The sequence below is a fragment of the Tupaia chinensis genome, unplaced genomic scaffold (assembly GCF_000334495.1).
Source record: "Tupaia chinensis unplaced genomic scaffold, TupChi_1.0 Scaffold000493_1, whole genome shotgun sequence".
NCBI classification, from domain to species: Eukaryota; Metazoa; Chordata; class Mammalia; order Scandentia; family Tupaiidae; genus Tupaia; species Tupaia belangeri.
In genome coordinates this window covers 153,393-166,347 of record NW_006160005.1, presented here as the reverse complement: position 1 = coordinate 166,347, position 12,955 = coordinate 153,393, and the positions used below count along the sequence as shown (strand labels likewise).

General features: G+C 46.0%; 2 pseudogenes; both read right to left on the bottom strand.

Moving 5' to 3' along the window:
* On the bottom strand, positions 1–1,098 carry LOC102500747 (dihydrofolate reductase pseudogene; annotated as a pseudogene).
* A 1,778-nt stretch (positions 1,099–2,876) lies between these two features.
* On the bottom strand, positions 2,877–12,021 carry LOC106735715 (condensin-2 complex subunit D3-like; annotated as a pseudogene).
* Between the last annotated feature and the right edge of the window lie 934 nt (positions 12,022–12,955).

The window sequence follows — 12,955 nt, the reverse complement described above, 5'->3', positions numbered from 1 at the left end:
TTCAAGAAAGGACTGGACTTTCAGATTTCAAGCTGGTCTGCCTGTAGTGAGTCTTTCAGCCCCTGTAGGCACCCGCTGCCATCTTCTAAGTTTCTGTAAGATTCAGTGAGCAGAACTTTACTTAGCATGTGATGTACACAGAATATTCACAGCTCCTACTTTGATCTAATTTTTTTCAAATCTGAGTTCTAGCTTTTCTGTTTTTCTGCTCCAGAATTAATCTATCTAGCTTCTGTCTCTATTGGCCCGTGGTGTCATGTCAACTCATGCTACCCAGGGACTCTCCACCGTGGGCTACCCTAAGCAGGTGCGTGGACTCAGCTGTGGGGCAGAAGCACCGAGACAGCAATGGCAAGACGCTGTGACAGTTATGGCACAAGTGGTATCTGATATAGTCTATTTAACATTAATGGGAATAAAAGCATACTGCTTAGAAATTATTATCCCTAGATCTGAAGTCAACAAAAGCCTTTTTTTCTTATATAAAAATATACACTTTTTCAGAGGAGGGGAAACAGCTTGAAAACACATTCCCATCAGTCGTTCTTTTCATACACTTCAGACTTATACTTAATGCCTTTCTCCTCCTTACATCAGAGAGAACACCTGGGTATTCTGGGAGAAGTTTATATTTCTCCAAATCAATTTCTGGAAAAAAGGTATCACTTTCAAAATCCTGCATGATCCTTGTCACGAACAGTTTAAGATGGCCTGGCTGGTTCATGGCTTCCTTATAAACAGAACAACCTCCCACTATCCAAACCATGTCCACTTGATTAGCTAATTCTGGTTGCTCAATAAGTTTTAGGGCATCATCCAGACTCTTGGCAAGAAAGTGAGCTCCTCGTGGAGGTTCCTTGAGTTCTCTACTGAGAACAAATTAATTCTGTCTTTTAAAGGCCGATTCTTTTCAGGAATGGAAAACCAGGTCTTCCTACCCATAATCACGATATTTTGTTTACCTTCTACTGAAGAGGTTGTGGTCATTCTCTGGAAATAATTAAGTTCATTCCTGAGCGGAGGCCAGGGCAAGTCCCGGTTCTTGCCGATGCCCATGTTCTGGGACACAGCGACGATGCAATCTAGCGGACGAACCATGACAGCAGCAGGAAGCAGCTCCGAGCTCGACTCCGGGAGGCCGGGCAGAGTTTGGCGGGCAATCCAATACCTATGAATACCTATTTAATGACTGCAGTAAGCTATATAGTCCTAGCGAGGTACTACTTTATAGTATGTTCTCTTTACTCACTGAGGTTTATGCCTAAAGTCAGACATGTGTCCATAAATATTTATATATCAGCTGTGCTTGCTATTAAAAGTCTTTAAATTAATTAAGGTCTTTAGTGAAGCAATAAAATGAGGGGAGAAAAGGCATGGAAAACAACTGTATATACCAGAGCCCTAAGACCCGCTGAGCCCCTGCTGCAGGAAGCCGGGGCCGCGCCTTCAGTGGGCCTGGAGGTAAAGCTAAGAATCGAAGAAGAGTCGTCGGTGGAGACAAGGGAAGCTTGGCCTGGTGCGGGGCCTTCTAGTGGCGTGTGGCATGGTGCGGCCGCGGAGATGAATGGTGTCCTGGTTGAAGAGAATTTGAATTAAAGGCGTCGGTGATAAGTAGGGGGAAATCCCGCGGATTTCTGCCACTTTGCTACTTTGCCTTCTCAGAAGAGGTCTGCGGCAACAGGAGGGTGGAGAGGCAGTAGTTTGGAGCAGGCGTGCTGGGGACCACGTTTCGGGGTTCGCAGAAGACCACCAGGGACAGGTGGAGTTGTCAGAAGTGGAGGAGAGCTACTCCACACCAGGATGGTACTGGCCGACCCGGAGAACCAGAACCTGCAGTCACTCCCATAGCTGGAGGGAGTGCAGCCCTGCGAGGTCAGTGCCCTGTCCTTATCATCAACTCCCGGACTATGGAGACCCCGGTGAAGAGGAGCAGGACTGCTGTGCAGAAAGAACATACTGACTCAGAGACAAAGGCTCCTAACACGCTGGACAGCTTTCCACCCTCTCTCCCAGGCACCTCTCCCAGGCCTGGCACTCGACCTTTCCTAATCTTGTGGAAAGTTCTTTCTCCTACATGCCCAACACCATGCCTGCCTGGACTTTTTCTTACCATGCCCACCACCATGCCTGCCTGGACTGATGGAGAGGGCAACAATGAAATACTTCCCTCTCCTGGACCCTTCTACCATGCCTGAGAGGAGGTTGCAGGAGGCCAGGCAGAGGGGCAGGAATGGTTCAGAGTTGCTGGAGGGAATCTCTCTAGGCTCCACATGGTGTGGCAAAGAGGTAGATGCAGGGGAGTGAGGAAGAGAGTTCAAGACCAACCTATTTACCTTTTGCCACCTGCACCTCTCCCAATCATCCCTCCTCTTATGTCTGTTATCCCATTCCACTCCTGTCTTCCATCCACTCTCCTCCTCCCTTCTCATATAGCTTCCTGCTCCTCAGCCCTCTGGAGCAGGCCTGCAGAATGCAGGTACTAAAGGACAATAACCCTATGAGAAAAAGTGAACTGTAGAATCACAGAAACCAACCCAGGGACAGGGCAGACCTCTTCCCTCTTGTTGTCTCACTCTCTTTTGGAACATACTGTTGTAGTCTATGTGCCTTTGTGTTCTGAACAACTCTCTTTTTTAAATTTTCTTTTAAAAAATTATTTAACTTTATTTACTTATTTATTTTTAATTTGACCAGAAAGAGAGAGAGAGAGAGAACGTGAGAGAGAGGGAAAGTGAGAAAGCAAGATGCCAGGTCTAGGAGCCACCAGGTCCAGGACTCAAACTGGTCGGCCACGTGGGAGTCCAGCACTCATGGCTGTCCATCACCCTTAACCACCACACCACCTGCCAGCCCCCAGAACAACTCTTTAACCAGTCCTATCGGAGTGTCCCTATACGCTTCAGCTTCTCCAGAGACTGAGGCAGGAACTTCCCAAGTTTAAGCCTTCCCTGGGTGTATACCTCTTCTGCCCACAGAGAGTCATCTAAAACGCAGGGGATAAGACACAGATCTGAGTCAAAAGGGTGAGGGAGAGATCATATGAGGTATGAGCCTCCTGAGTCCCTAATCCTCTGTATTTATTAGAAAGAGGAAGGAGCATGTGGTTTTATAGAAAAGACAAGAGCAGGGTTATTTCCTTTTTATAACTGTTCACTTCAGTTGTAAAAGGTATTGTCAGATGATCTTTAGAATTTGAAAAACACTGACCCTCAGATAACACATTCAGCAAATAACTTCCTGTTGTTTGCAAGCAGGAAAGTATGAGCTCAGTGTTTGTCCCAAATTCCTTAAGCAAGCATTCACTCATGCATTCAGTCTATACATCCATGTGTTCTGGAGGCATGGAGTTTCTGTTGTTCCCTACCACCTGGGCAACACAAGACCTTATGTGGAAAAATAATTGTTCAAACAAAACAAAAACCTCTTGGTCCAGCACCTTGGTTTTACAGGAGAGCACAGTGCCCTATAGCAAAAATCTCTCTAAATAAATAAAATAATGTCCACAGAGATGGTGACCCAGAGCCAAACTGTCTGTACGGACTAGTGCCCTGTGCTTATCATTGACTCATCGACCCCGGAGACTCTGGTGAAGAGGAGCAGGGCTGTGGTGGAACCAGAATGACCAGTGTGTTTCCACCCTGATCATCTGTAAATCTAATCTGGGTTTCCAAGGCATGGTTCTAGGCCAATGCAACTAACTTGGCCAGCATTAGGTATCTATTTCACAAGGAAATAGACTTGTAAATTCATCGTTTGATTCATAAAATGCAAGCAGTAAGGAGCACAGGAGAAGAGCTTTGAGTGAGGTCAATAGCATGTCAGAAATCCTTGAGAATCCCATGTTCTTCAGGCTGAGTTGAAGCACTTCCACATATTTGTGACTGATGTCAGTATTTGATTATCAAGAAGGCTAAAAAAAAAAACCTTGGCAGCATGTCTTCAGGCAGTGTAAAGGTTAAGGGGGCTGCATCCCATATGGTCAGCTACAGGGGTGTGAGTCTCAACTATTGTTTTGCATTCCTTTTTTTTTTTCTCTTTCCTTCCCTTCTTTTTTCACACACCTACTGTGTCTCCAGGCCTCCAAAACCACCCATACCATAATGCACCACAACTCATGGATCCCACACCATTCCCCAGAGGGGAGAGGGAGGCTTTCTCACTTGCATTTCCCTCTCTTTCTCCCTCTCTCCAGTCACCACATGTGTTCAAAACTTAACACCATATTTCATGCTCTACACCACCCAGACCATATCCCAAACGTCTCGTGTCACCTCAAACTCAACTCATCCCAACATGCTCCGCCCACTTATTCGCTCTCCATTCCACCCTCCAGGCTCTTCGCTCCTTTATCAGCCTCCAGACACACGGAAAGACCTGGGGGCAACTCTCACATCATCCCTTCCTATGTGTGGCCTTGTTAGCACCAAACACTGCTTTAATGCCAGTGCCATAGGTGCATGTAGGGACTGCTAGAAAATTCCAATCCTGCCTTCAATGTTCAACAGCTGTGTGTGGACATAACCCAGCTGGTTCTGAAGTCAGTCCTAGCAGACCCACCAGATAAACAGACCTCTCAACCTCGGGTTGCCAGGTTGTGTGGTCAAAGGGGCATTGGCACCAGTTCTTTGGAGATCCAGAAACAGCATCTCAATGTCATAATCATTCTTCCATGAGTGCATGGGAGGCAAGCCCTGAAACCCAAGAGACACAATCAGGCCACAAGACATGCTGAGTCCCTGTCCCAGAAGTTGGAACCACTTTGGCTGGCCCTTGAGGTGACATGGGTCTTGGCCATCAGCTCTAAGTCAAAAGGCAGCCAAGTCAGGAGGGTGAACCTAGCCTAGAGGTGGCAGGGGTGATTCCAGGGGACTGTGTATGTTTGCCCCAAATCCCTGCAGGATAGAGAAATGGAGGAGAAAGGATTGTGGCCTGACTATAACCTGTAGGGGGATGTTTTCATGTTGTCTCCCTTTCACTGTCACTGGCAAGTGCACACACCTTCTATGGAATAATTAAAAGGTGTATGTATTGAATGAATAAATGAAACACTCTCACCTTCAGGGCTCTTGTCATGTACCAAGGGCTCTTGTCAGGTACCAAGTCGTCAGATGTAGACGGCTCTGAACACAGTTTCTGGGAACACTGGTAGCAGGTGGTGATGTTACAGTGGGATCAAGTTGAGTCTTAGCTTTTCTCCCATATTCTCCTGAAGACTCACTTTTTTTTCCTTTCCCCTCTAGGAGATGCTCACTACAGTCCTCATATATGGTATCAAGAGAGCAGAGAAAGGAGCTTGGGATGGGGAAGGCTCCCAGCTAGTGCTGAATGTTTGGGTTAGGTGAGAGGTCATGGTTGCCCCAGAAGATCCTCCTAGGTGTGAGGAAGGCACCTAGAGGAGAGGTCACGTGAGGTTCACATGGGTTTTCTTTTATTTCTTCCATGAGGGAGAGAGTCAGACATACAGCAACCTCACAGAGCCTTGACAAATGATCCACCCCCAGACTCAACCAGCCAAGAGACCATAGGCATAGGTGTGAGCAGCTTAGTCAGACAGGTCTCCAAACTTGAACCCAGAACCTTCCCATGTGGGTCAGCCTCTCAGAACATTGTGTTTTACCACCTCTGAGTAAGGGTGTTTTCTGAAGGAGACACAGCTCATAGGAGGGAAGGTTGGAATAGCCAGTGGGTCTGATGACCCTGATGGTTGCTTCCTCTCTCTCTCTTTGTACTTCAGGCTTAACAGGCTTACTCTTTATTATTTCACTGTACATTTTAAGAAACATCTCCAGCTATAAAGAAGAAATTTTACAATCAAAATTTTTTTCATTAGATATGGGAAAAAATGTCTACATGCAATTCAAACAAGTTAACAGAGACTTGAAATAATAAATGATAGCGTCTCTGAATGTATTCGATCCTTTCAAATGGAATACATTTATGATATCAAATAGCCTGTGTTTAGAATAAGAACATCTAAATCTAACACTTGTCTTTTATTTTACAGTTTTTGAACCACATATGCCATAAAGAAAAAAATCAAAAGTGTAGTCAGCCACACACACAGGTTAACAACAAGCTCTGGTGTCCTAGGGACAAGCTTTGGCATTATCCAACTGGGTGTCTCTCCAGAGGAATGGGGCACAAGCCCTCTGCTTCCCACACCTGAGACCTGGCCTTTTGGAGTAATCTCCTGCAGGGGGTTGGTTGTCTGCGTTGTGGAGGTGCTTTATCAGGTGATGATAAATATAACATGTCATTTCCTTGACTTTGGGCATCAGTTTTCTCTTTGACAAAGAACCTGCGGTGTGGTGTCCCCGTGTAACTGACCCTGGTCCAAATGTGAAGTCAGCGATAGTCTTCTCATGTTCATTTAGTTACAAGGTTAATCGACTCATTAGACTCCTCTTCCCAATTTTTTTTTAAAAGAATGATTATATTGGGACAGGTGGCATGGTAGTTAAGGTGTTGGACACTCCCACATGGTCAACCACAGTTCAAGTCCTGAATCTGGTGGCTTGTTTTCTCACTTCCCCTCTCTCTCTGTCTCTCTCTGGTCAAATTAAAATAGATAAATGAATAAATAAAACTAAAATAAATAATTCTTAAAGAAAAATTATTTTATTTAACTTTATTTATTTCTTTTAATTTGACCAGAGAGGAACAGAGTGAGAGAGAAAAGAAAAGTGAGAAAGGAAGCCGCCAGGTCCGGGACTCGAGCTGTAGTCTCGCATGTGGGAGTCCAGCACCTTTACGCCCTGGCTGGCCCCTATCCTCTTCCCAATTTTATGAAGATGTGTGACAGTACATTTTCTCCAGGCTTCAAGAAACCATCATGAAGGGTGTCACTTCTATGTGAAGGCTCTTCTCCCTGGTTTTGTTTGTTTATTTGTTTTTCAGGTTTTTTGTTTGTTTGTTTGTTGCCATACGTTGCATGTGCACTCTCCAGAGAGAGACAGAGAGAGATGCCACAATCCCTTCTCCTCCATTCTCGTCCTGAGACGAAATGCACACATTCAAGACATCAGGTCCAGGCGCTGGAACAGTTATCAACCATGTGGAGTCCAGAGCCTTAACCACTACATCGCCTGCTGGCCCCTCTGCCTGAGTTTGACGCCATGGTTTTCTTTTTTTGTAAACAATTATTTTAATTAATCTTAGTCATTGTCATTATTTTATTATTTATTTTTTTGAAGCTGACAGAGAGAGACAGAAAGAGAAGAAAAGTGAGAAAGCAAGCTGCCAGGCCCAGTACTTGAACTTCAGGCAGCCATGTGGGAGTCCAGCCGCCCCAAACACCATGCCACCTATTGGTTCCCTCCATGCCTTTCTTGACAGAATTTGAGACTGCAATAGTGCTCAGGGACATGAGCCTGGTTTTGGGCATGAATCTCTTCAGAGACTCAGTCTCAACTACAAGAGGCAAATTGGGGTGTGGCCAGTGCTCGCCTTGGGAGCATGGACGCTGTGGGGTTTTCTTGGCCAGCAGGGACTAGCGTGGTTTCCAATACTGAAGTATCCTCTAGGTGCTGTACCGGCTCTTGCTCTGAGACCAGCTGCTTGCTGTACTTCTTCATGTCCTATTCCAGCTCTGCTGCGGACAGTTTCTCAACTGCAAAGAAATCTTTGACTTCATCTCTTTAATCCTGCATCACCTCCTTCAGATAGTTCATGAGCTCTTGCAAAACTAGGACCTTAATGTTCTCCTGTACTGTCTTCAGGGAGATGATAATTAGAATAATGTTCTCTATGAAAATCCTCTTCTGAACATGGAGAGGTCAGCTTCTTCTGGGCTTCCTACCTGATTACGTTGGCCAAGGCCATGTAGGAGTGGCAAGTGCACACATTTTCCAGGAAGAGGTCTTTGTCTGGTTTAGATTTCATTGCCTAGAGCTTTATCCCCTTGGAGCCAAGGATCTCAACCCTATCTGAGGGTAGCTCACTGGCTTCCATGGCCAGGGGCAAAATGCCACTGGTGAAACATGCCAGAATATCAAGGCAGATCTTGGAAGTGATACTGAATTACTGTCCATCTGCAAAGTGATCTAACAGAAATTTGTAGATTTCTATCTGTCTCTCTTTGTTTATCTTTCCCTTCAGAAAAAAAAAAAAAGCTGCTGCTTCTCTCTTTTCTCCAGGGGAATTTGTTGTACTTCTCCTGCTTCTCATAGTTGTTGAAGTGGAAGATACACTGATGAAGTGCTGGAAGAACAGCACTAGGCTGCTCTTCAGCAGCAGATAAGTCAGGCAAAACTTCCCAAAACTGGCAATGTCCGGGTGTAAATCTGAGTATGGACAAATCAGAGGAACAGGGAGCCCTTCCTGCAAGAGGTTGGCAAATAAGGTGTCTGCTTTCTGATAAATGAATCCGAGTCCTTCAGACACATGGAGATGTTGGGAGTGTACTTGTCCACCATAACGGTGTAGCTGATACAGAGATCATGCAGTACAATGACCACGGACAGGGTTGTACACAGCCCTATCCTTATAGGTCTCCAGCTTTTGCACCAGAGCCAGGATGCTCTGCTTTGCCAGGTCTTTGAGCTGCAAGCACAGCTTACATATAGTGATGATGGCATATGGTCTAATCACAGATGATGGGGCCAGCAAGGAGCAGGACTCCCACATGACTGACTGCAGTTGGAGCCCTGAACCCAGCGACTTGAAAATCATGCCCAGCATGTGTGCCTATGTGCCCAAAATTGTGAGAGGAGAATGGAGAAGGGATTGCAGAGTGGCCATCACGCCCCTGGAGGGGTGATTTCTCACGTTCTCTTGCTCTGTCTCTCTCTGATCACCACACACACCCTATGTCAAAAATGTAAACAAAACAACACACACACACAATAACAACAACAAATCACAGATGGCATGGTGGAGTCTCAGTCCTGGAAGAGTACCTGAGGGGCTGGAGCCTCACTGCCCTTTGAGACACTGGCAAGCTCCGTGCCAGTTGCAGATTCTAGAATGTACTGAATTAGAAGGAGCACTTGCTTCTCCACTCTGGTTAGAAAATTTATAGTCATTAGTCTTACACTGTCATGGTGGACAATAAATAAATAAATAAAACCAGAAAGGTAGCAAACAAAGAACATCGCATTTCAAGGAACTGGAAAAGCAATGACAAAATATCCCCCCAAAACATAACAGAAGAGAAGAAATAGTAAAGGGTAGAGCAAGAACTATACTAAAAAATTAATGAAACAAAAAGTTGTTTTTTTGAGACGATAAACAAAATTAGTAAACCATTAGCTAGACTAATCAAGAAAAACAGAAAGGAACCAGATAGAATCAGTAAGAAAGCTGATAATATTACAAATGATATATCGGAGATATAAAAAATTAGAGAATTCTATGAGTACATAGTCTATGCCAACAAACTAGAAAACGTAGATGAGAGGGACACATTTCCGGACAGGTGCAAGTTATCCAGGTTGAGTTAGGATGAAATAGGAAATCTGGGGAACCATCAGTTAGCGTAATGGCTATGTCGCTGGATTCCCACGCAGTCGACCGCGGTTCGCGTACTGGACCCGGTGGCTTAAAACTCACGCCGGGCACATGTGCGTGCGTGCCCATGATCCCGAGAGGAGAATGGAGGAGAAGGGATTGTGGCGTGACCATCCCCCCTGGGGGGTGATTTCTCGCTTTCTGTCTCTATGTCTCTCTCTGTCTGTCTGGCGAGCGCACGCGCCCTATAGCGAAAATCTCTCCAAAAAAAATTAAAAAAAAAAAAAGAAATAGGAAATCTGAATAGATCAATATCAAGGGATAAGATTGAGTCAGTAAAAAAAGTCTCCTAACAAAGAAAAGTCCAGATCCAGATGGCTTCACTGCTGAATTCTACAAAACTCTTAAAGAAGAGCTAACCTTATTTTTTAAACTTTCCGAAGATTCAAAAGGAAGGAACCCTCCCAAACTCATTCTAGGATGCCTCCATCACTTTGATATCAAAACTGGATAAGGACATAAGGAAGAAAGAATATCCCTGATAAACACTGATACAAAAATCCTTAACAAGACACTAGTAAACCAAATCCAACACCTTGTTAAGATGATTATACACCATGACAGGTAGGCTTTATCCCAGGGATGCAAGGATGGTTCAACATATACAAAGCAATAAATGTAATGCATCACATTAACAGAAAGAAAGACAAAAAATCATATGATTATATCCATAAATGAAGAAAAAGCATATGATAAAATACAACAGCCCAGGGCTGGTAGAAGTGTGGTGGTTAAGGCGCTGGACTCCCACATGGCTGACTATGGTCTGAGTCCCCAGCGTAGCTTGCTTTCTCACTTTCCGTCTGTCTCCCTCTGGTCAAATAAAAAAGATAAGAATAATAAATAAAATAATTCTAAAAAAAAATACAATATCCCTTCATGATCAATAAGGTGGTAGCAATTTTTCTATTAGTTTATTTCCTGACAACCTGAGTCAACCTCTAAAATTTCATTATTGAGGTTCCTGTTGGGGCTGTAAAGGGCTGAAAATGTGATCCAAACTCAAAATATGAGAGTTCTTCAAAAAGTTAATGCAAAAGGTGGTCTATGAAAAACCTATCTGTGAATTTCAAATTTTTGTGCCCCATGATAATCGCTTACTTGAATTCTCGAAGTTTTGAAAGCTCCTTTGTAGGCCATCCAAGTTACATCCCTTAAGAGTTCTTCCCTGGAACTTTTTTACTAGAGTGTTGAAGCTATGGGGCTTAGCTGTGAGTCTGTGGCTCCAGCTCCAGTGTGAAAGAAAGAGCAATGTGTTTACACCCTCACCTGTTGTATGGCACTCGGGGTTTAAAATCACAAGCCAAGGCATGATGCCGATCCAACGGGACCAACTTTACCAAAGTTTGGTACCTATTTCGCGAGGAAGTAGGCTTGTAAATCAATTGTGCAATGTACATCAAGAAAGCAGCAAGGAACAGAGAAAAGGAAAAATCTTCCAATAAGGTCAATAGCATTTTAGGAATCTTAAGAATCCCAAATTCTTAGCTGAAGCACTTCCGGATATTTGTTGCTGACGTCAATATTCGATCTTTAGGAGGCTAAAAAATCCCTCACTTCTGTCTCTGCATGTGGCGTGAAGGTTAAGGTGTGCATTCTACGTGATGGACTACGGGCTTTGAGTCCCGACAGTCGTTTGCCCGTTTGCCTTTCTTTTTGTTTTTGTCCTCCTTCACCCACCTACAGTATCTTAAGACTTCTAAGACTGCCCACACCACAGCGCTCAGGGAGCTTGCACCATCTGCCCCGCGGAACGGAGGGACTTTCTCACTTGCGTTCTCGCGCTCTTTCTCTCTCCAGCCACTTACAGGTGCTCAAAACGTAATACCAACACCATGCCCTACACAGCTCAGCTCAACTCAAACATCGCGCGTCAGCCTCAAACTGCTTCGCAGCACGCCCTGCCCACACATCTTTCTCTGTTCCACCCTCCAGGCGCTTCGCTACTTCAGCAGCCGGGAGATGTGAGAGTTGCCGCGGTGGGAATTCCAAGTTCTTGAAAAGTCGCTGTAGCGCCTCTGGGTAGTCCGATGTCAGAGGCATCTCTTCAAGAAGGCTAAAGGAGAGCCAGATCTTGCACCTGCAGGTGGTGTGAAGGTTAAGGTGGCTGGATCCCACATGGCAAATAACTGTGGTTCGAGTCCTGGAATGTGTTTTTATTTGGTTTCACTTTTTGGCCTCCTCACACCTATTTGTCCAGCCCTCCAAAACGACAACCTTGAAACCATGGTGTGTCGGCGGCCTTTCTCCCTCCCTCTACGACCACCACACGCACTCAAAATTTAACACCAAAATCTGCGCACAGGGCACAACTCAACCCAAACCCCACGTTTCAGCCTCAAACTCAACTCACATTAACACTCCCTGTTCGCACATCTCTCTCCATTCAACCCTCCAGGCTCTTCGTTCCTTCAGCAGCCCCTAGACATACGGAAAGACTCTGCGACAACTGTCACATCACCCTTTCCCGCCTGTGGTCTGCTCAGCACCGAGCACTGCGTCAGTCAGTGCCATCGATTCGTGCAGGGGCCGTCTTGGGAAATCCCAATCCCGCCTTCGAAGCTCGACCGCCGAGGGCAGTGAAGGACAGACGGGTCCGAGGCCGACTGCAGCGGATGCACCATCCAGACACAGGCTTCTTGGCCTCGGAATGGCAGGTCAGTGTGGCTGGAGGGGGCATTGACCGCAGTTGTAAGGCGCCAATTTGGGGGAAAAGAACGGAAACACTTCCGGGGATGTGCTCCTGGTGGCAGTAGGAAATGTTCAAGAAGGCTAAAGAAAGCATAACCTCCGCGCCCGCTGGTGGCGTGAAGGTTAAGGCGGCTGGATTCCCACATGGCCAACTGCGGTTCGAGTCCTGGAAATTGTTTTTTTCCTCCTCCTTCCTTTTTCTCTCCACAGACCTACCGAGTGAGTGTTCCGGCGTACAAATCTCCCCACATGCATTGCATCACAATCCATGGACCCCCTCACGGTCCTCCTGAGGAAGGGTTCTTTCTCACTTGCTGTCTCTCCAGCCATCCATAATCACTCAAAACTAAACACCAAGCTTCAGGCTCCACACAGCGCACAACTCAAGCCAAACATCGCGCTTCGGCCTCAAACTCCACTCATCCCGACACGCCCGGCCCACCCATTCTCCATCTATTCCACCCTCTAGGTTCTTCACTCCTTCACCAGCGACCAGACATACGAAAAGACTCCGCGGCAACTGTCACATCACCCCTTCCCGTCTGTGGTCCGCTCAGCACCGAGCACTGCGTCAGTCAGTGCCATCGATTCGTGCAGGGACCGTTGGAAAAATCCCAATCCCGCCCACCAAGCTCGAAGGCCGTGGGCGGAGGTAACCCTGACGAGTCCGACGCCGATTCCAGCGGATACATCATCCAAACACAGGCTTCTTGGTCTCGGGATGGAGGGTCAGTGTGGACGGCGGGGGCATCGACAA